This window comes from Ammospiza nelsoni, chromosome 4 (assembly GCF_027579445.1).
Source record: "Ammospiza nelsoni isolate bAmmNel1 chromosome 4, bAmmNel1.pri, whole genome shotgun sequence".
In the NCBI taxonomy this organism is placed as follows: Eukaryota; Metazoa; Chordata; class Aves; order Passeriformes; family Passerellidae; genus Ammospiza; species Ammospiza nelsoni.
The window spans coordinates 45,575,684-45,597,953 of NC_080636.1; the positions used below are offsets into that span (position 1 = coordinate 45,575,684).

General features: G+C 39.3%; 1 protein-coding gene across 1 annotated transcript in view; it reads right to left on the minus strand.

Moving 5' to 3' along the window:
- JADE1 (jade family PHD finger 1) overlaps positions 1-6,776 on the minus strand; it is a 79,801-nt gene extending 73,025 nt beyond the window's left edge. Inside the window, exon 1 of the mRNA XM_059470626.1 lies at positions 6,713-6,776. The gene's annotated coding sequence lies outside the window, so the exon portion shown is untranslated. The remainder of the gene's footprint in view (positions 1-6,712) is intronic.
- Positions 6,777-22,270: the final 15,494 nt, after the last annotated feature.

Consider the following 22,270-nt stretch of genomic DNA (forward strand, 5'->3'; position numbering starts at 1 on the left):
GGTCAGCCTAAGAACATCCCATTGTAGGATCTATTGTTTCTCAAATTAGTCACTTAAAGAAATGAAACAGTTACTTGGTTAAATGACTGTTTCCCCTGGCTATTGGACAAAATATGTTACATCTCCAGGCATATGATCAAATGACTGAGAGTCTGACCTAAATTTACTTACTGTGCTAAACAGCCATAGGGAAAAAAAAAAATTATGCCTCACTGCCTACTGTCAGCCACAAAGAATATCTATCAGTCTGTAACTGCAGATGAAATACAGTTTTGTAGTTTTCTGTGCCAGCTTTTTGAAGCAATTGCAGGTCGGGTGACAAAGACATTTCAGAGAGTTTTGGGCTTTTTCTTGTTGTTTGGTGTTTTTCTTCCTGGAAGCTTTATGCTAACTGTTTTTGCACTTTGGAGACCCTAAAATGATATGTTTTAGAGGTCCTTTGACTAAGCTTTTGTGCAATTTCCACTTGAGACAAATGCAAGATGAATCCTTACAAAAATACCAATCTCAAATACAGCAGAAGTACAAACAGATCATAGTCTCACACATTTGCTGCACCAGACTAAAGACATGTGCACTTTTTAGAAATAAGCTTTCAATGGGAGGAGGGGGCATTCTGAAATTTCACAGATTCCCTTGATTTCCAGAGCACCTGCTCAAAGCTATTAATATGCAGCCATTTGAAAACAGGTTGAGTTCTTTTATCATTATGTCACTTAAATCTGGCAAAAATATTACATTCAGTTAACAAGTCTGAATATTTCCAATTGAAATTCAAATGTTTTGGGCATCCAACTGCCTTTAATTCTTTTATAAATAGATATTCATCTTCTGGTAACAGTAGTTTTTCAGTCCATAACACCCCTGAAGAACATGTGGCTCATGGCCATTTTGAGAAGCTGCAGGTGATGAGAAAGAGGGCTAAGAGAGTGGTTTGCACCAACAAAACAGGATTTGTGTGCAAAGCAGACCATGTAGGTGAGTGCTATGGAATAACCTGCAGTTTTATAGAGGAAAAAGGAGGAGAACTAGGGGATAAACCCCAGTGTATGGCAAACCTGGATGGCACAGCTGAGAGGAGCCCAATATGAGCAGGGACTGCCCCCACCAAAAGCAGGACCTGGGTGCTCTGTGTGAGATCAGAGGGTCTGGCTGAGTTTAATGGAAGCCCTTGCACCATGCCATGGCCAAAGGCTGTCCAGAGAAGACACTGCAGGACTAGAGGACTTCTCAGGTGCCACCAGCAGCAGAACAGGGAATAAAAGAACATAAAAAGCAACTTTCTGGTTGCTCATGAACAAGCAGCCCACAATGACATGCTTGGCTGGCTGTGTGCATGTGTGGAAAACTTGTGAGCTTAAGGGACTGTCCTTGCATATGCCATGTAGAACACTGCCTCTCCCAAGTGTAGCTTTGCTGTTTGGTCTGTTACAACGTTCAAAATGACAAGGTGAATTCAGTGTCATAGGTGGTTCAACTTGACAGAAGTGTAACATTAAAAAGTTTTATTCATATTCCTCCCTTCATCTCAGCACCTCTCACCAGGCTCAACAAAAAGAGTTTGTTCTTAGTTAGTCCTTTAACCACTTTTCATTCACAAAAGCTGCTATCATGGGACTTTTGAATTTTTTTTAGGTTTTCTTCTTTGTTCTTTGTGAATATACCTTTTTACAAAAACAAATGCCTTTTATCCCAGAAGAACCAACTTTATTCCCAGTCCTAGGCACAGCCCAGCTTTATTTCACAAAATCAAGCAACAGGACATTCAACAAGAGGCAGGGTGAGGGGAAGAGACACACATCCTGACACATTGAGAGCATGTTGACAAACTCCTTTCAACATCAAAAGGCTTCCCTCTTTTTGCAATTCATGTAAAGCTTTTGCTCCAAGGCTTTTGAACAAATTCTCCACTGGCAGTCCCTTAAGGATTAGTTTTTGAATATTATAGCTCACAAAAAAAAAAAAAAAAAAAAAAAAAAAAAAGAAAAAAAACACCACTGCTTACAGATAAACCTTTGCTTCTGTGAGTCAAACCAGTGCCCCCATCCACAGCCACATTTTAAAGTCTGGAGAAAATGAGCATTGGAGTCAATGTTTTAAAGGCACTTTGAATATATGTGTCTGGTGGCTCAAAAATGTCTCAAGCCAACCCATTTTCCTTTCTCTGGAACCTGATGCAGTGACCATTTCTCTAATGTTTCAGATTATTAAACCTGGATAATAATTCCTTGTTGCCAGGCCAGTGAAGTTCTCTCCACCTGCCCCAGACCCCTAATCCTTCCCTCCCTCCCCCCCAATAATTGAAATCTCTGCTCTTCATGTACCAAATAAAGAACTGCAGCCAGAAACAAGGGAGTTGCAGCTGAGCTGACAGAGACAAACTTGAGGTTGTACAAAAGCTCTCCTTACAAGCTATGCCAAGCAGTATTACAAGCAGAGCCAGCAATCTGAATTCTCACTGCCTGCACTGTATTCCTACCTTCAGCAAAAAAAATCCTTCAGGGCAGCAGGAATAGCAGCAAACCTGTCATGAACAGCCACGGTGCTGTCACATCAGAGACTCCCCCATGTCACCTACAGCCTTTAGCTCAGCTGTTTGCCTCTTTGGGGACAGGTTGCCCTGGCTGTCAGGAAATAGAGTGTGTACATTGGTTCCCTCACAAGTAACAAATAAACAAAACAGTCCTATTCTTTGGGAAAGCAAAAACTTTGGGATTTTTAGAAAAAGAAACCAAAAGCTGCCTCTGTGAACAGTCCTGTATATGAAGCAGCACAGAAAAACTTACATGTAAATAGATATTGCAGAATCACTGTGGTTTGTTTCCTTTCCCTGCACCAGCACTGGGAAAGAGAATGTTTTTAGCACATGCCTGCTATAGAAATGTGTTTCCAAAACACATCACTGAAGTCCTTGAATCACAGCCAAACAATTGGCTGAACCTCTAGAAACCTACCAATCATTGCCTTGGGCACTGGCATCCAAAAGCACAAAAAAAGGCCGAATTTTTAATGTCTGATCAGTCTTTATGCTGTGTCAACACCAACTGAGAACAACCACCACAGATCAGGGAACATATCTGTTCAACCACAGTCCTAGGTGCTACCCATTAGCTAACAGCATCTGAAGAGAGAGAAACTTTATAAAAACGACTTTTTGGTGCAGTCAAAGCATTTACACCCCAGCTGAGTTCTAGTGGCAAACATAGGGCATTCTGATAAGGTAACACTACTTCAGAGAAACTTGTAGCATCAAGACAAGTTTTGAGGTGACTAAAATTGTTGGAGTTTATTATTATCTCTGGCCACCTAAAATGCAGTGGCTAAGAGGTATCACATGGGAGTGAGTTGAGAAGTAACAAGTATCAAAACTTACTTGGTAATGTTGTTAAGAAGAAATAAAAAGTATAAGCATCTTCAAGTTACAAATCTCCACAGAACTGAAATTGGCAGGAAATTATTTCATAGCATATGTCAGAAAGCTCAATTACCTAAGTACACTCAGAAATCCAAATTAATCTAATAAAATACTTAAACCACTAAATCCTCGTGTAGGTACTCTCATTCAGAATTATGCTGGATTTTGTGTTGCTCATCGTGAATTCTTTTTAACAATTAACCTGGAAAAACACACTTCACATCAACTGTAAGCCCCATTCTTACAATGATTTGCACAGCAAGCCCAAAAGGAGCAAAGGTGTGACTGAAACAACAGCACTGTGCACCTGAATATAAACCCCTGAAAAAAGAATAGATAAAAACAAATGTATGTGTGCCCCCCACTAGGGCATGCTGGCTTTCATAGCATCACAAACCAAAGACAGACATAAACTAAGCCATATAAAAGTTGAGTTTCCACAGTCCAAAGATACCTTTACATATCCAGTGCTGACCAAACAGAGATTTTTTTTTTACTGTGGAGTAAAAAAAAGGATCTCTAAAACAAAGCAGCACCACCAGCCACTGGACTTAAATGTACCATGATGTACATCTTCACTGTGATGAATTCACAGAAACTTTGTATGCCATGTACAAAAATAAACTACAAATCATAACCCACAAATAAGTCATACACTCAACATGGCTTGTCAAATATTAAACATTTTTAAAAGGTCTGAGCTTTGTCTGTTCCTTAAATCAGAACTAATTTCAAATAACTCCTTTGATAAAGCTTTAGTAGCGATGAGTTGCACAGAAGACAGAGGAAGGCAGAGAAAGCTCTAGACTGATCTAAGAGCCTTCGTGTTAGCACCATTCCAAGAAATATAAAATTTCTACAAGTTCTCTTCATTAGAATTGCTCAGCTTTACTTCAGTTTGGTTAAATTTCTGAAAAGGAGCTTTCTCCTTTTAACATCCCACTTCTCTGCCAACACTGTTTGCAGCAACCTCGTCTCTGGTGGTAACACAAAACCAGAACTGCAAGTCTATATATAAATATGCCATAAGATCCCCATATCTGTTGGGAAATATGAGACTCAAACATATTTGAAAGAAAGTTTAAAAATCACACATCATTTTTAAACAAGGATTTCAACTCACATTTTCTTCCTATTTGGTATTGCAAGCTCCTCTAAACTCACAGCATAGCTCCTAGACATCCAACCACCTTATTCTTGAGGCATCTCACCTATGTCCAGATTATTTTTGTTGCCAAGACAGCCTGAACTCCTGGATCCTGCTAAAAACAGGCAAAAGAGTGCCTCTTCCACAACAATTTACTCTGGAATGAACTTGATGGCATTAGCAGCAGGTGGTGTGGGAGAAATAAAAAGCCTCAGAGGAAATCCCCTGCTGTTCTTTGTGTTCTTAAGGTCTCACTCCTCTGACAGCTTCAAACTACAAGCTGAACAACATTCCATGTCATTTGTTTGCTTTCCAAGACTGAGGAAAAACAGTTGTCACAACGGGCAGGTAAATGACTTTGACACATTTTCTTGCCTCCTCCCATGATTATACACAAAACTATGGGTTTTGCTTAAAATGAAAACCTCTATTTTGAATTCCCTGTGGAGAAATTCTCCATTTTTCATTCCTTTAAAAAAATAGTTTCAATGAAGAATTTACTAAGCACTCCTTACTTGTGGGAAGTAGTCAATGCATGCCTGAAAAACAATTATATGAGGATCTGCAAGAAAGACTTGTCTGTTTTGGTAGGTAGAAGTAAAGAACCAAACCCTGAACTGAGAGACATACTTTCTTTAAAGACATTCACCATGTCAAAGCTCTGCATCTGGAATTCCCAGCAACTAAATGAGAATCAGCTTTTTTAATGCAAAGAGTACAGTAAAGATAATATAGGTGAAATAGACAGTTACCTGCTTTCAGAAACAGTCAGCTGCTTTTCTACTGTATTAAAAGGTTTTGAAAGTTGACAAGACTGAAGGATCTACCAATTACATTAGAAACATGACTAGCAACCAAGACAAAATTATCTCAGCATGAAAGTAAATTATTTTCTTTTAATTGTGAGGTATGAGTCTGTAATCTTTTAGAGCAAGCTCTTTCTTTAGTGGGCAAAAATTTCAGATAATTGTGTGTAAATGCACACCAAGATTTGGCCTCTTTTGGTATTGGTATAACCTGGATCACCTAAAAATGCTTTCTTTTATTTGTCTGTCAGCAGCTCCCCGCTGCTTTTATTTTCAGTCTTGTGACTTTCATTTTGCATAGCTTGATATGAAAAAAAAGGAAAAAAATACAGTTTATATTGATCCAAGATGCTCATATCTGTATCATGGGATTAGTGGAATATGCCAATGTGGAAAATATGTAGAAAATATGGCAACAGAAGAAATACTTTCTGATACCAAGAACAAAATATGAAAGCTGCCACATAAGGTTTTGTGATGTAAAAAGTATTTTACAATGTCATTTGCAAACTATTCATGATGATAAGCAATGGCAGGGACATCAACTTTGTTTCAATATATGAATCTTGGATAAAAAGGAACCTAAAAAGCCATCTGCATTCATCTGTAATGTGTAATTTCACAGACTTGCATATTTGCTAACTGTCTATCAAAAAATTCAGAGTCAATTTTATGAAACGAATCAAACTGATAGATCTGGAGGCCAAGGAATGGAGAGCACATAGACACAGAACAGACACACAGCAGGAACTGAATCAGCACAGCCTCTGATGTTTTTGACTGGGTCTCAAGAAAACCCTGATGTATATAATTATAATTGTGATTTTCCTACATATTTATGGATTCTTGGTTCTCCTACACCTTTATAGGCCTGTTATCTATGTGATGGAAACATGTTACACCTTTTGTGATGATATTCATGTGCACCCAACAGCACATGGCTTAGGTCTGCATAAAGTACTAATCCAGTGCACACCATCCTTAAAATTCCCCTGCTAATATTTGAAATAGTGAAGAAAATGCTACTACTGTTATTTCCCTCAACTCCTTTCAGCCAAGACAAGTCACTACAAATTATCACTGGAATTCTTACTGAGAATATGTGTTTCTTGGAGGCACGCAGCACCTAAGAGAAGCTGGGAACTTTTGGGTTTAGAGATGAAAGGAATGGAGAGCTGACAGCCAGGAGATGGGATTGGCTGGAAGCAGCAGCTCATGCTACTCTCCAGCAATTGTAAAGAGCATTTCACAGGAGTGCTCCCTATAAGTCACATGCTACCAAGAAGCCAGAATAGATAAAATCCTATGAATGGATGAAATATCCTGGAGATAAGAGCCTGTTACCTCTCCATCTAATGACTCACTGCATCCAGCTGTTGAAGTAAACTCAGTACAGGTCCACAGCACAGCATCCCTTTCTACAAAAGAAGGGGGAACTGGATTTAAAATAAGGTTCTGCACTATCATTTTTTTCTCATATTTAGTCTTCAGAAAGAGAAACATTAGCATTGACTGACATAACCAACTTCTAGTCAGGTTTTCCTACTGCAAGATAAATTAGGCTGTTTCTATATTCTCTTCCCACACAAAGTTGCATATATCCTTTTTGCTGGGTGAAGAAATTGGAACTGGCTAACATTAGGCTCTTACATGACAATTAAGTTCAGCAGTGTTAAGAATGCCTTCAATTCAGTTATTCATATTACTGAGATTGGGTTTTCTGTAGCTTAATTGTTGCTATTTCAGATACACTATAACTAAAAAAAAAAAGGAAATGTTTTCTATTCCCTCTTTATTCTTAAAAATCATATTGAAGGAAAATTTCAGTGAAAGATCAATGCAAGACAGGGGGAGAGAAGTTTCTAAGAAAAAGCAAAATGTGAGCATTAATTATTAGCATGAATTGAGACAAAGTTCCTCCTCAGGATGTTTCTATCCTGAGGTTCCAGTGTCAAAGGGAAGAACTTGCCTTTCCCTCTTATCTTACATATTACACTAATTAATTTACTTTACACAAATTGAGAGGTGCTATTTCCCTGGCTCTCCCTCTCCCTATTGTACATTTCCTTGCACTGATTTTAATTCAGAGCTACATGCTTTGGGAAACATGTAGAAGGGCTTAGAGTTAGAGGGGGTTTTTTTGTGATTTGGGACTGACTCAGTAGCACAGTTCAATTAAAATTCTTTGAGTATTTACTAAAAAAAGTGGAAAATGCTCAAGACAAGTAAGGAAGAAGCATTCCAAAGCAACAGGCAAGGAGAAATGCCTGTGTCATACTCAGGAAAAGAAAAGCCATTTTCCTTCACCTTATGAAGAGAATGAAAGCACACAATTTTCACATCACAAGCATATCCTGATGGATGTTATATCTTCCAGTGCATGTGAAGCAATGTATTTTAAAGGTGATCTACACTTAAAAAGACACCAAAACCTAGGGGGAAAAAAAAAAAAAAAACAAAAAAAACAACAAGCAAAAAACAAGCCCAAAACATTTTGAACTTCCTTATAAAGGAATGAAGACAAATAGAATTCTTTTTGAAGACTGCACTAAAAATAGCTATCTCTGATCTCCATTACCTTATAACTTTTTATACCAAGGCTTCCCAAATAAATGATCCTTATCCCTCTCTCTCTGACCAGTAATTTCTGAATCAATAAACTAATTTCCTCAAAGACAGTAATTTTCATCAAGCATTATGATATCAGGTAGTTAAGTTGAGAAGGGAGAGTCTCAACACTTGAACAGAGAGAAAGGCTGTAACTTTTCTTCCAGCCTTATCAGACAGGCTAAAATGCCCACACAGCAGCAGGGTTGAAATCATCCTGTCTGCAAAAAGGCATCAGCTGGATCTCACAGCTTCCCAGACACCAAAAACTCCAGCTACTCAGACATATCTGTAAGAAACCAGGGTCTGTTTGTCCTGCTGCTGGTGGAGTGATTTGACTGAGAGCTGCTTTCACAGTTTTTGTAAAGGCAGTTCAATTAACTGCCTTAGCTGAGTAGTTCATCCAATCATCTGATTTAGTTAATCTAACTTCTTTTTATTCCTCTTTGAAGGCACAGGCAGCGTTCATCACATCTGCAAGACAACTTGAGATAAACAAACTCCTCCTGTGGAAAACATTCTCAAAACCATCCACGAATCACAACATAAAAGTTTATGAAAAAAAAAGCCATGTAATTTAAGCACATGACAATTATGATAGAGTGCATAAGGTGACAGAGATGTCCCTTTCAGGTTATCTTCAGTCAGATATCTCAGATCTAAGGAGATCTGAGCGGGAAAATGCATGCAAAATCCTTACAATTACATCACAGTCATTACTCCCTTGGTTTGTCATTGCAATACTATTGTTGGTAAAACTAAACTAATGGGAAATATTTAAAAAATGGAAATAAAAATCTACAATAGCCAAAGTATCTTCTTGCCAACCAAAGTGTTTTAGTTTTGGCAACCAGAGAAGCTCTAGTGAGCACTCACATGTGAATTGTTCACCCATTGTACACTTTGTTATTAAAATTCTGCTGTTACTGTTTGTTTCTTATTTCACTGCTGTTTTCAGTGCATTGTTCTTATCTCAACCAGTGATCTTTGCTTTTCCTGCCTCCAATTCTCCTCTCCATCCTGTCACCATGATATTTTCTGGAAAAATCCCTTTGCCCAGGATTTTTCTCCTGGGAAACTAAGAAGCCTCAGAGAAAAAGGAAGACAATATTATCTCATTTGTTTCTCCTGTGTTGTGCTCATGTGGAATGTGTTTGGAGATTGTTTACCCACAGGTGATTGTTTCATTGGTTTCTGGTGTGAGTTGTTTTCACTCATTGGCCAGTCAGTGCCAAGCTGTGTCAAGGCTCTGGAAAGAGTCACGAGTTTTCATTATTGTCTTTTTAGCTTTCTCTATTCTTTAGTATAGTTTAGTACAGTATTCTTTAATATAATATAGTATCATAAAATAATAAATTAGCCTTCTGAGAACATGGAGTCAGATTCATCATTCCTCCCTTGTCAGGGGTCTCTGTAAATATAAGACCATTCCACCTCAGAGGGAGAAAAACGGAGTGAGTGAGGGGCACAATGGTTAGGAGTGTTTCAGTGGGAGCACTAAACTGGAGAATACCATTCCTAAACTACAACAACAGCCTCATGTGGTGCCCAATGCAGGCCTCAAAGGGCTGAGATAGCAACAGGTCTAACCAGAACAGGTTAGAAACAAATTTGGTCTAAATATTTGTTGTATTAGCTATGGACCTACTGGTCACAGAGTTGCTTGGTCTGTTCATGTGGCTGTGGAATTGTTTTTTTGATTACTAAGTTTAATAGCAGAGCTGGAGAAAAATACCACGAAAGGCAGTGTGATTCCACAAGCACTGGTTTTGTCAGTGGGCAGAATGCAGAACCAGACTTATTCTTTGGGTAAATAATTCATGGTACCTACTGCTTCAGGGAACTGCAGGCAGTTTGTTTTCCCCCACAACTGAGAGGACAGTTTAACAAATGAATTAAAGCTTTCTATCCTGGTGTGCACTTGTGCAAGAGAACAACAATGAATTCATAATTAGGTGGATAGGTTTTCTCTCACTCCTCCCTGCTCCACATACAAGCAAGACTAAGCCATTTGTTGAGCTTCATTTGGTTTTAGAACAGCTTTGATGATTCAAGTAATACTCAACTCAAATTAGCACCACAGTCTCTTATTCAGCTTGGTTGAACTAAAAATTGAACATAGTATTATTAGCAAACAGCAGTAGAAATCAGTCTGTTAAACATAACTTTCATCAAACACCAGAAAGACTTCCCTGTGATTTACTACTTAATTACAGCTGTAGAAGAAGCCTACTCTTTCTGGTTTTTCCTTATATTTATTTCTGTGGGTTTTTGAGAAGGTTTATCCTAGAAATAGGCCATGGATGAAAGCCACCCTAGCAGATTTGACAAGGAGGAAGCATTCCTCTATACTAAACCTAAAGCACACAACACTTGTAGGCAAATTCAGAAGCACAATTTATCAAAATCTGTGAGAAGAACACAAATGCTGATGACAGGTTAAGGTCATCTGGTCACTTTTTAACTTTCAAGCAGTAAATTTTGCAAGACTTTCTGTGCTTGCAGACACATTGAATAATATCAAATGTTTTGTGAAGACTTTGAGGAAAAAAAGTTACCTCAATAAGCCACGTGAATGCCACATCATTTGGATTTCTCATGCCTTTCTTTCACTTTATTAATATTAACATACTAAAGTGTTTGTTCTCCAGTCATGGATGTGCACCTGTAACTTCATGTTCCCTTTGGGAGATCATTTGGGACAAGAGAATTAACAGTGTATAGCTATGAGACATTCTCTCTTGAAATAACAATTGTAATTGTCATGCTCACTAGAAAGATATTAATTGACAAAGCCCAGCATAAATTTTGGAATCCCAAACGGAAGAACTGGAAAGACAGACAAGACTCTACACTGGTCATGGACATGTGGGCATTTAATTGCTCTGGTAATTGCTTCAACTAATGGAAGACAGCATTTACCCAGTAAGTTGATTAAATCTTTTCTTCTCTTTCTGCATCCTACTATTGCATTTCTTTTGTGCCAAGCTAAGAAATTGCAGGTAGAAGGCACCTCAGCATTACCCTGACTATATGCAATAAGGAAGAAAATGTAAAAAAATTGAATTGAATTGCAGGAGACACCTACAATCTCTACTGACTCTATAAAGCATCTGGAAAACATCTGGAAGGAAGAAGCCTAAATGTATCTGCCACAATTCTGATGCCATTCCTGTATCAAATCCTATTCAAATGAAGCTGTGCCCACATCACTTCGATACTGTGATATGTGTATATAATGACACACATTTCACAGACGTTCTCTCTCATTGCTTCTTCGCTCTTTCCCACTCTCCTGCCCCCCCAAAAACCCAGCACTCACAGATGCACTGGATTTTACACTCCACTCCTCAGATCACAGGTTGTCACCCTCAGAACACACATGGATCTGACCCATGACTTGTCCTCTGTAACAGATTGATGTATTCCTGATTTTGGCATCCTCCATGCTCTTCAGTTTTGCCATTTAAAGGCAGACAAACAACTAAACAACATTTGTTACTCTGGAGTGTCTACCTGAAATTCCCACTGCTGCAAATGGCTTGGGCATTAAGATCACAAATGTGAATATTTAACACAGCAGATGTCTTGATAACCTTGGGTTTCTAGGGTTTCATTCTTTATCTTTTTCCTTACTTTACAGCAATGAACCACCAAGCAAGTGTTGCTTGCTTTGTTTAAACACACAAACTTATAGGAGCCACTTGTTTTGAATTCTCTCTCACACAGAAAGGAGTTTTCAGCAGAGTGCAGACTAAACACCTACCCAGATTATCATGATACCATGATTTCACAGCACTGTATCACAGAACAGAATGTCCTATTCCAAAATACAATTGAAATATCTTTTTTTCTCTACTGATACCAAACTTTCCTGAGGGAAGTGGTGAACCACAATCTTTCTGAAGCTACATTTCTCTTAATTGTTGTCTTCAGTCAAGGTATTCTCTGCAGTCCCAGGAATGGAAACAAATCTGCAAAGATTTATACACCACAGAGACATCCAATTTTCACTATTCTGCTTTCCTAGTGCTTCAGATTTTGTTCTGTGTATTTCATAATCTCTCTTCCTTCCCATTGGCTTTTGGGATTTTGTCATGCTTTAGGAATGATATTCTCCAATTCAGTACTCCCTGGACAGAACCAGGACAGGTTTTAATTTTAGATTCAGATTATTTAAGATCACTGCATTTGATAAGAAATATTTTAGGATGTTTGCCTCCTCTCTTCCCATTAAGGAAGAAACTCTTACCTGACACACATTTCCAGTTTGTGCACTTCACGCAAATGTTAGCTGAACTATGGTGCAAAACTGCAGTCTGCTACAATGGTGCACAATTTAGTTATACAGTACTTAGATTTTCACTAAAAGCCTCCAATTACTGCCTAGTTTCCAACTCAATGGGATTTTGAATTGTATTTTTAAAAGGAAAGAAGGATTTTGTGATACTCCTGCAGAAGTGCTTATATACACACAGTAAGGGAAGACACTTGTGAGAGGGTAGTCCCATTTCCATCTCCTCTCAGAGATGGTTCACAACATTCCTACAGGACCCTTTCTCTCCACTAGCCTAAAGCAGAAGGGAACCCCTGAAATGAAGAGATTAAAGTGATGTGGTGTGACCATCATGATTTACGTTTGCAGAAGTCATGTTTGTCTGAGCCCTATCTTAAAATGTCAACATGGAAACAGTCAAGTACTTCAGTGTATAGTAAACTGGCTATGTCAACAAAAAATCAGATCCAGAGGTGAACATACTTAATGGGCCTATTTTATGCTCAAAAGCTTTTAAATCTAATGCCAAAGGAAAAGATTTTTTAAAATAAATTTAACTTTCTAAGGAAACCAGAACCTTCACAGTAATTTCACTGTTTTCTGGAACAACAAAACAACAGAAGGAGAAAAAAACCACTTCAGCTTTCTCTGAAACTACAGATAGGGCAACACAGCTTGCCACTGTTAGAACTAAACATAAATTAGGCAAAATACATATCCAGTGTGTTGAAGCAACAGCTGAAGCTTGATATTAGCCTGGTTGAATCTCTGCCAGCATCTTAACATTTGGATACATATTTGAAACTTACTTAGACATCAAATCAAACATGTGTACCATGCAGATTTGCATGCATAACCTTCTTTTCAATGATGAAATGTTGCCTGAATAGCCTTAGATTTTAGAAATTACTCTCTTTCAGCTTAAAAGGAAAGCTCTAAAAGGCTAAACCACTTTGCTATTCAACTGTATTCAAATAGCATCCAAAGCATTTACACCCTGTTAAGAGAATCCAAAAGCAAATCTGTACTGTCCCAAAGTGATTATTTCATATTATATTTCCCACCCATGACCTGCTGTTCCCTGTGAATGGCCACCCTGAGCCAGACTCCGTGGTGGCAGCAACCAGCAGCAAATATCTGGATAAAGAGCACAAGAGGAGAGATACTGCACCAACACATCCCTCAGATCTTCAGGTACCTTCTGCACCAGAGAGGACATTTTTGCCTTCAAAACACCCTCATGAGATTTCATTTGCCTTATCATTCTGAGCCCAAGCCTACCCAAAAGCATTTCTACAACCACATGGCAACAAGTGCCCCAGAATCACCATCCTGGAACTTTGCCAGCCTGCCACTGCCTCAGTACAGCATTTACATTCTCTGAAAAAAATCCCTTCAGCCAGGACTTTTCTCCTGGGAAGCTGAGAATGCTCAGAGAAAAGGAAAACAATTCTCATCTCATTTGCTTCTCCTGTGTTTTCCTCACATGTGGAATGTGTTTGGAGATTGTTTCATTTAATTCTGGTGTGAGTTGTTTTCACTCTTTGGCCAATCAGTGCCCAGATGTGTCAGGACTCTGGAGAGAGTTGAGTTTTCATTATTATCTTTTTAGCATTCTATAAGTATCTTTTCTGTATTCTTTAGTATAGTTTAGTATAGTATTCTTTAATAGAATACAGTATTATAAAGTAAGAAATTAGCCTTCTGAGAACATGGAGACAGGTTCATCATTCATCCCTGCAAATGCAATACCTCAATATCACTTGAGGTTTCTTTAAGTCTTGGGCTATGAGCAAACGTGTTTATTTGCTCCTGAGTCACCTTTCCCATGCCACCCAGGATTTTACAGTCTTCTGTGCTGTCCTCTTCACAGCCTGCTTTTCCTCAGCCCTAAGGAAGCCAGGTAGAGCACCTACCTGGGAGGTAGTGGGAGCCATTCCCCATCTCTGAGTATCCCTGTGCCTGCTGCAGTGGGAAATAAGGAAAGGAATATCAGAAGTGCTCTGAGTTTCAAAGGGGAGGCACAAAGGTGTTTAGATGGGTATGAGCCCATCAACTCAGGTTTTGAGGTTTTTTCAGTCAGGGTTAGAAACTTGGCAATCTCAGCCTAGAACTGGCTAATTCTAAATGAACTAGCCCAAAGACAGGAAGCAATTCAGCAACTAAGCAGCACTTTGCAAGTGCTAATTAACTTAGCTTAAATTTTTTAAGAAGCAGTCTGAGCTAAGTAAAACAAACATGTTTCATGGACATTCTTCTGGCCATCTTTTCTCCTAGTTTCCACTCTCCCAGAAAGCTGTCATAAAAGGCTCCCTCCCTGGAGTCGTGCCCTGTTTTAGCTCCACTCATTTTCCCTCCTCCAGACTACAACACACAGAGAAACAACTTCTGCAATTCCTCTTCTCTAGCTCTCATGCACCTGGCTGCTGCCCAATAATTTTATAGCAAGGAAAAGGCCCACTTAACTCTTTTCTGAGCTTCCAACTTCCAGATTTTTTTCCCATTTTCCTCTGTCCTACAGTTGTTTTCAGATCTTGAAAATGAGGAATATAATGGGAGAAGGAAAATAAAATTGAAGGTAGGAAGGAGAGGTATTTATATAGTCAAAGATATCAGGCAATTATTTCTATGACCTCCACAAATCAAAAAATAACTGAAAAAATTCAAGGTCTGTATCCTATGGAGATATTCTGAAGAACATAAATCACTCCCAGGGTAGTGTAGAAAAATGGGAATTGTGCCTGAAACAAGGTAATGAGGTCAATACTGCCCCTTCCTAGGGTGAGAATTCAGGACTAGAAAAATTATCTTTATCTATCAGGAGTCAAGCTTTTCCTAACCATGTAGTGGAGGCCATAAAATAGCTTCTCAGATTGCACTCCTAATATAGAACTGATATTAAAGGAAGAATAAATTTCACAGTCAAATTTTCCAGTCAACATTTCATGGCACAAAGAAGGAAGACTGAAGTGCAAAGTGCACAAATCTCCATCAGACGTATTCTGAAGGCATGAATTCTACCAGACCAGTAGCTGTAAAATGCTAGTAAAAAGCATGTAATTGGTTTATAACTTTGTGACCTTAAAACCCACTTCTGAATAGGCTTCTGCAATGGTCATCTCATTTCATTAGTAAGGAAATTATTCAGCTGTCTCTCCTCTCCTCAGTTCTTAAATTCACCCTGCAGTGCTCCACATGAAGACACACACACAGCTGAAATAAAAACTCAGCATGCTTTTGAGCACCTCCACAGCAAGTAACTGGACAAAAGCAAACCCTGACTCTGTTCATACACTGGAATTCTCTGTTAGAGGCCCTGAAGAGGCATTACCAGCTCTCTCATGTGTTTCTTGCCCTTCCACATGCAGCCAGTGAGAAGTGGGGATGTTCCATATTGCATTAGCTATAAGCAATACACACTGGGCACTCAACAGGATGACCAGAAATCTTGCAGGATTTAATTTTCAATCTTGCATGTTGTAAGCCCCTCAGGACAGGAAACTCTCATGGTTTTATCTATCTATAAAACAACATGCATACCTTTGACACTGTATAAATAACAGGATTGGATTAAAAACATCTGTAGTCGCTCTGGCTGATCTATTGTCTTTCTGCCTGCTGTCTCTCCATAATTTCTGAAGGCAGACAAGACATTTCACACAACAGGAATGCTGGTGGTGCTGATGCAGCTACATATATATCTGTTGCAACATGTTCATAAGAGACCCAATGAATAGAGAAATTAAAAAATAATAACAATCAGTCCTTCAGACAGGACCTCCTGACAGGTTTCCACTTGATGTTTGTTTACTTTTGGCCAAGCAAATATAGGAAACATGGATAACTCAAACAAAACAGTTTCCAAAATGTGGGAGGAGGTGGTAAGGACATTTCTTTGATTCAGAGCTGAGACTGTAGTGATACTCTTGTCTCTGCCTGTCCAGAAGTGTCAACAAGGATTCATGTATTGTAAACTGCTTCTGTGAAAGCAAAAAGAATGTATGTCCACAACATGGTGATAGTCACAGAAGATATAAAGAGATTCACACACTGTGCAACTACTGAGTTCAGAAATAATGCTAAAAGGGAGGCAGACTGTTATTGATACCAAGCAGGGAAGGGAACAACTACATTTCCAAGAGAGAGGCAAAGAGGAATCCTAAATTTAGAACAAAATTCAGAACTGAAGCCAAGATGCTGTCACCACCAGAGCTGCGTGAACATCTCACAGAAAATCCTTCAACAGTTTTAAACTCAGCTCACTTGGGTTTAGAAAGGGGGGGGGGACGGACACAAAAATCAATTCCCTTCACGTGAATCATCTCTGTGTCCTTCAAATCACCATGTAGAAATTAAAAATGAAACACCTCTCTCCCTAACCAGCCATATGATTTTCTAAATTGATTACAAGCCTTTCCCTTTGACTCCCTAGTCCAACTTCTGGCAGCTGGTCACACGGTAGGTCTGCTGAATGCAGTGAGTCTGCTCTGGTTTCGCACTACACCTCAGGCTGCTCTCATCAAAGACAAGCACTAATTAAATTCATTCCATCTAATAACAAACTCCCTTTTTGCAGTGAGGAATTAAGAACAGTTTGAAAGATAGAGGAAAATGTCATAAGTGTGAAACTGTATGACAGATGTTTTCCTCAAAAATGAGTTGATCCAAAGATATTCAGTCTGATCGTTTCACATGCAAGTGCTTCCCTCCACCTTTCCATGTCATTCTCCCAGATTTATCCACATTTTATCTCATCCATTTTTCTCTGTCCTAGCAGCAAGTGAGTGATTTACTGATGATATTTCTACAGTTGTACAGGGTGTTTCCTATTTGACTTTTACCACTAATTTTCAAACACTCTGAAGCCTAACAAGAAAAAAGTGTTATGGGGCAGAACAATTCTCTTCTTACTACTCTGGGAAAAGAGAATTGGACATATATGTACAGATGTATGAAGGAGTACATAGAGAATGCACTTAGTTTCCAAATTTAGAGTATGTGAAGCCTTTACACTGATAAAGGTTTTTTGTGTCTTGTGTCACAAATCTGGATACCAGAGACTTTTGCTCAGCAAAGATGACGGGATGCTCAGTTTGATCAGGACATTCACTTAATAAACATCATCCATAAAAGCTGAGATTGTCTAAAACTGAAATTAGAGTGTGATCAAACTCTACTCCTGCCTGCTACACAACCAGAGGGTGCCAGGCCAGCTTGCTAGCAAGGGCTTAGCAGGTGGAAAGCACATCTGTTGCAGCTGGCAGCATTTTATATGCTGCTGCTGCATGACTGCAGGTATACTTAAACCCTTCTTCCTCAACCTCCTCCCTGTGCCCAGGAAGGGACTGACAAGAAAATAAGTCAGAAGCTTAGCTAGTTTATTGCTTACTATAAGGGATTTTTATTAAAACACATGAACTGCAACAATAAAGCACCGTGGTGAGCAAGGACAGAATCAGGTTACTACTTGCACCAGCAAAAACAAGAGAGGCTCTGGCACCTTCCTGCTGCTGTGGAAGCAACTGGAAAAGGAAGGCACTAATGAAGGCAATTGAGGAGCTTTGAAAACATCAAAATCCAGGAGAATCCTAAACCCTAATCCCTTAGCACACTGTAACCTTTCCTGCTACACACCGTGCTCCAGCATTTACTAAAATCAGATTGTGCTTTTTAAATGTGGTCCACATTTGGGAGTATTATTTATTTGGAAGAACTGCAGACCATTAACTCTGAGCCTACTAATCTCTATGGATCCATCCTAGATGTGCTGTTGGTTTACCCATATAACTTTTTGTTCCTTTTTCAAGCTCTAGAGGAAAGAAAGCTCACAATTCGGAATTAAATTCTCAAGGATGCCAGAAACAGCTCACAAGAACAGTTCAGCTGTTTCATAGCAAAACCTTATTTATAAAACACTCAAGTATCTCTTTGGACATCAGGAAATTAAACAAATAGATTTTTGATTGTGCCTTTTTTAGGGTTTTAAGATTAATTTCAACAAGGACTACAAGCATGTGTTCATTCACCCAATCAGACTGATAGGTAAGAGAATAGGTTCAGATATATTCTCTAGCATTCAGGGGCCTTTTTAAAATTGTATGACATTAAAAGCCTTCACAACTTCTTTTTAACACACTAGGAAGAAGAGCAGCAGCTGTGAAGTTCTTGCCCAATATTAGAAACATTTTCTACTGACTTGGATGGTGTAGGGAAAACAAAATGGAACACCACCCCATATACACACACACCACCTCAGCAAAGCTATTTGCTGCCACAACATGAAGGAAAATAAAACTATTAGACAAAATTGAGTCTTTTTCCCAGAAAACGACCTAGGAGAGAAGAAAGAAAGCAAAAAGGGTACAGGACGCCTACAGGAGCTGTGAGCATTCATTTTGAGTTTTCATTACCCTGAACAAGATTTTTGGTCTTGCTAATATGAGCAACTGCTGAAGAAAAACATTAATTGGGTATCAGCGTTTCCCCCTCCTGTAAGAGCAGTTAAAAGTTTTTTTGTTAGCTTTCTGTTCTGAAGAGAATGAACTCTGAAAATCCTCTCCTAAATCAAGCTTTTCAGCTAGGACTTCTTACCAATTCCTTACAGCTATTTTCCAAATAAGAGGAGGGAGAGAAATCAGAATTTTGTATTCTCTTTCAAAACTATCTTACTTCCCCTTCCCCTAATACTCATTCAAAAAGATCTCAACCAGGTCTTCAAATGACTCAGACCAGTTAACAACATGCAGTTAGTTATTCATCCATTCACCACTACTGCACCTCTAGTCACTCAAAACAGCTGAAAATCTGACTCCCTGTGCCTTTTGCCTTTGAAGGTCCTGATAAGGAACTTTTCAATACACAAAGGACTGGAGGTATGGGGTTTTAGGTAAATCATTTCCCTTTTGTCTTGGTTCTTAACCAAACCAGCTGTGTCCCACACTGTGTCAGCTCTTTCTCTTGTTGCTACTCTTCGTGTGACTTGAAGGGGGGATCTCAGCTCTGCCTGCAGCACCCCCTGCCCCTCCTTCTGCACTGACCTTGGTGTCTGCAGAGTTGTTCCTCTCTCACATTCCTCCTCCTCTGCCCAGCTGCAGCTGCTGTTTCACAGGGTTTGTTTTTCCCTTCCTTAAATCTGTTATCCCAGAGGCATCACCACTGTCACCAATGGGCTCAGCCTTGGGTCCCCCCTGGCTGGCATTGGCTGTTGGACATGGGGGAAGCCTCCAGGAGCTTTCCTGGGCTTTTTCAGGGCTTTGTCACACAAACCCAATACACTTGGCATATATCTTCTGTTTGCTATTAATACAGAAATGCAAGGTAGAAATTTTATACAGTGAAAGGTTTCTGCCTTTTTCTAGAACAGCAAAAAGTTGTTGCATAAGCAGAGAAAACAAACCAAAAATTATCACAAGGATATTTCGTTTCTCACAAGGTACATAATGATCCCCATTCTGCACTGGCAAAGTTTAAACATACCAAAAACTAAAAAAAAAAAGTATAGAAAACTCTAAGACATCCTCACTATTAGCAATAAATGATTTAAAACATCTGCATGTGAAGATGCATGGCAGGAAACACAAGGAGTCATACAAACAATGCTCTGTGATTTATCCTAATACTGGGAATTGCAGGATGAAGGCTTTTAATCAAGTGGTGCTTAGCTACAGCCCTGCTGCTTGTGAAGCAAACACATGCAGGAATGGTTTCTATAAAGGCATGATACAGCATGTGCCATAAGATGAGCCTTCATTTTGTAACAAAATAAGTTGACATTCATCATAGCTATATCCATGTAAAGTTACAAAGATTTTCGTGGTTTCAGTCCTGCTTGCAATGGTACTTTCTTTCTTACATTTCTGTGTTTAAATTTAAAGTTCCAATTTCCAGAACACAGAGAAAACCAGACACCAAAAGGATTTCCCAGGGAATAATTCCTACAGAAGGAGCATAATAAGCTCTTTGACATACAAATCTGTCTTTATTTTCATGTTCTATATAGCACAAAGCTACCAACAATAAATCCTAAGAGAGGAAAAGAAGAAAACGTGGCACTTGTTTCCATGTCAGTTTTCCTGGAAGAAAAGAATCACTGGATACAGAGTGGCAACACTTGAGGGAGACATAACTGCTACAAAACAAGCGAGAAGAAAAGCTTGATGCCACCCAGCTCCATCACACTCCAGAGTGAAGGAGGCTCTGCCTGCTCAGCTGCAATTTGGACACAGAGCAGAGGCTGGTGGGCTGGAACCAAGTGACAATCACTGGGATCCTTAATGACAAGCTGCCACATAAAACAGGACAATGCAAACTGATGAATCACACAGACTAACGAGGAGGGGCTGGAGATGAGCAGCCCAACCCCAAGCGTGAGGAATAATTGGCAAGATGAAAGGATATCCCATGTACTGTGCATATGGGAAGGAGATGTGAGTACAATGCCTGGCTCTACAGCTTCCCAGTGGAAACACAACACCCTGCTAAGCAGGGCTGGGAAACTCTGTGACATGTTGTTTAACTGCTCCTTCAAGTCCAAATTCTGCACCTTCCATATCCCAAAGCAGTTTCAAGGAATGAAGATGCTCTGACTTCAGTGAACTCTTTCCCATTGACATTCAGACCACAGGTTCTCAGGATTTCTAAGCATATTCCTTTTTGTTGAATACAGTACCACAAAAATCCAGAGGCATTTTGAAGAATTTATTTTTGTTCATCCAACTGTAACCTCTAAACAGGTCCCTGTTCAGCAGTTTAAGCACCCTAGATGTGCTCTGTACATTATCAGGCCAGATACACTGTCAAATTAGATGAGCCCAGTGCAAGCCTTTCACTGACCAAGCTATTTTTGCCCAAAATTTAAAATTAAAGAACAAATTGCCATGTTTTATAATAGTGTCCCAAATCCCTATCTATCCAAACCGGTATCCCCAATGCCAATGACAGTTTTACACCTCAGTACCACCACACCCTTTAGCTGCAGTGAAGAAGGTTACTCACACTGTGTGCTCTGCACAGTAACAAATCATGAAGGAAACACTCTGCAGTCTCTTCCACTTGAGAAGGTGTCTGTACCTTACATGACAAACCAGGATTACATGATGCACCATCACTAGATTTCTTTGCCTAAATGTTTAGCAATCTCAGCTAAATTCACTGCTACACTCTTATTAATTTGTACAATAGTAAAGCTGTCTTTTTAGCAACAGGGTGCAGATTCAATAGCAAACAGGATACAGTATTTAAAATAACAAAACTGGTTAATCAACCTCTGCAGAAGCTACTCAGACCACAACATCCATGTAGGTCAAGATCTGCTATTTTTGTTTGTTGAAGCAAAAGGACAAAGACTGGGACATTTGCATTGCTCCTTCACCAGCCAGCTAGAACTGTGACATCCTACATTCATTTTGTCAGGAAACTCCACTTCTGGATGCTGATGTTTCTGGGTATTGTCAGTGGAGAGGGTGAAAATGAGTAGTTTGGAAGAGGCAAAAATGTCATATTTCTTTCTCACTCTAGCAAGAGCTGAAATGGTGAACTAGGTCAGGAAGATCATCAATTCCTACTATGGCAGCATTTGTTCTTGTCCAGGATGGGTCAGCAAAGGAGCTGTTTCCTTCCAGGTGGAGCTCTGGGGAGAGACTCATATCCACCCCAGAACTCAATAGCAGAGCTCTCCCTTTGTTTTATGAACAAGTGGATTCTCAAAATGGGTTATTTACTGAAAGAGTTTTAAAGCTCCAAATGGTGAAACTGTCTTGGTTTATGTGGTATGTTGAAGAAAGTCAGGCTTGGCACATGTTTCTCATTAACTGTGCTAAAGCAGCTCAGTTTCCCTAGAAATTCCCAGATTCTCTTTTGCAATAGTGTAATCTAGAAAGCCCCTAATTTTAGCTCTTGAGTCTGAAAGGGTGGCACGTACATAAGTAGTGCTGAGTGAATGCTGCTGAAATGTCTATGACTGTGTGGAATGCTAAAGAAAGGTGGCTTTCTTGGCATGTAGAAAATCATTAAAATTTTCC